This window comes from Octodon degus, unplaced genomic scaffold (assembly GCF_000260255.1).
Source record: "Octodon degus isolate 3935 unplaced genomic scaffold, OctDeg1.0 scaffold00255, whole genome shotgun sequence".
Classification (NCBI taxonomy): Eukaryota; Metazoa; Chordata; class Mammalia; order Rodentia; family Octodontidae; genus Octodon; species Octodon degus.
This window is the reverse complement of record NW_004524831.1, coordinates 1018242-1019904: the sequence shown is the minus strand read 5'-3', so window position 1 is coordinate 1019904 and position 1663 is coordinate 1018242.

The window sequence follows — 1663 nt, the reverse complement described above, 5'->3', positions numbered from 1 at the left end:
TTGTTTCACTGAGAGTGTAATGGATACTCCTAACATTTCATAACTGCAACACTACAACAGATTTAATAAGACTTAAAGCAAGTTTAAGTCTATCAATACATCACAGTGGAAGAATATTAAGAAAGGTCTGTTATAATCCTCATTTCTGTAGCTGATCATGGGACCATAGCATGTATTTAGAACTCATTGTATCCCATTCTATATTTGAATGTCTGCAAGCAACTTAGCTGGTTCTTTCCCTAATGTGAAGACCCTTACCTTCATTCTTGGAGGTTATGGACTTTATCCAATTGTTAAAATTCTCTTCTACTGAGGTCACATTTTAATAAACATTTATATAGGATTCAAATGTATTACACCTGCTGCCTATATACATAGGTCTACTCACAACTTTCATCTCAAAGTATCAAGTACCATTAATTTTCCACTTATGTTCCTGCCACCCAAGTAGACAATTCACTGCATCTCATGACTCAGTATGCTGTTGTATATCTTGCCAGTTGTCCTCTCTGGTAAAATGGACTCCTGGGTATACTGTCCAAAGTGCAGTCTAGGGGCCGGGGAGATGGCTCAGTGGAATAAGCGCTTCTCTGGCAAGCACAAGGGCCTGAGTGCAATCCCCGGTTCTGCCAAAAAAAAAAAGTGCAGTCTACTGTAAAAGACTACGAGTAAAGAAAATCTTCACCAGTGTCAAAGCAAGATGTTCTGCAAAGTGGTTGTAGTGCCACATCTATCCATCGACAGGTGGTGCTTGCCTAGTATGCAGAATAGTCCAAAACCAGCTGTATTTATGGCAAAATCCATGAAGGTGCAAGTACATGTTGGGAAAAGAATGTCATAAAGAAGTCATAAGAGCCAAGAGTGTCTGAAGAATTTCTTACAAAAAACTCATACTCTTTTGACTTGCTTGTGTATGTAGTTTCCATTTGGTGAAGGATTATTACTTTGCAAATCCAAGTTATGCCTCGATGGATCAGAAAAATACCCAGCTCATGCTAAGAAGCTCAGATCACAAGGTAGCCTGGTGTCCCTTAGTCAAGATTGCAGTTTCCATTATGCCCCAGTATCATGCCAAGAAATATTTTTCAAGGGGAGGGTAGTTTTTGCATATTATGGCAGAATCTTGCTCCCAAATCCTCAATGTCTGCCTAATAATTGGCATATGAGAGGTGGCAGAAACTACAAACAGCATTTCTATAAGCCACTAACACTTGAAAATTCACTGGATTTCCTAGATCATATGGCTCCAGTGGCAGAGCAGCCCACAGAACAGAATGGACCTGTTGCAGAGCCTTTTCCTCTTCAGAGAACTACTCAAATCTAGGAGCTTTTGGAGGCACTCAGTAAATGAGCCTGAGAAAAGCACCTAAGTGAGGAAGGGGTTACATCCAACATCCAAGTAGGTCCAATAGGCACTGTGCCTCTTCTTCTTCTTCTTCTTCTTCTTCTTTTTTTTTTTTTTTCAGAATGGGTGATTGAACTCAGGCCCTTGCACTTGCCAGGTAAGTGCTGACTCCACTGAGCCATCTCCTCAGCCTGCCTCTTACAATAGTGGAAGCCAGGTCAACAACTCATCTTTACTTCAGATGGGATTTTTGTACATGCCACAAATGATTGAACTAGAAACTTAACTGACTTAGAGAATGTTGAATTATATATATAT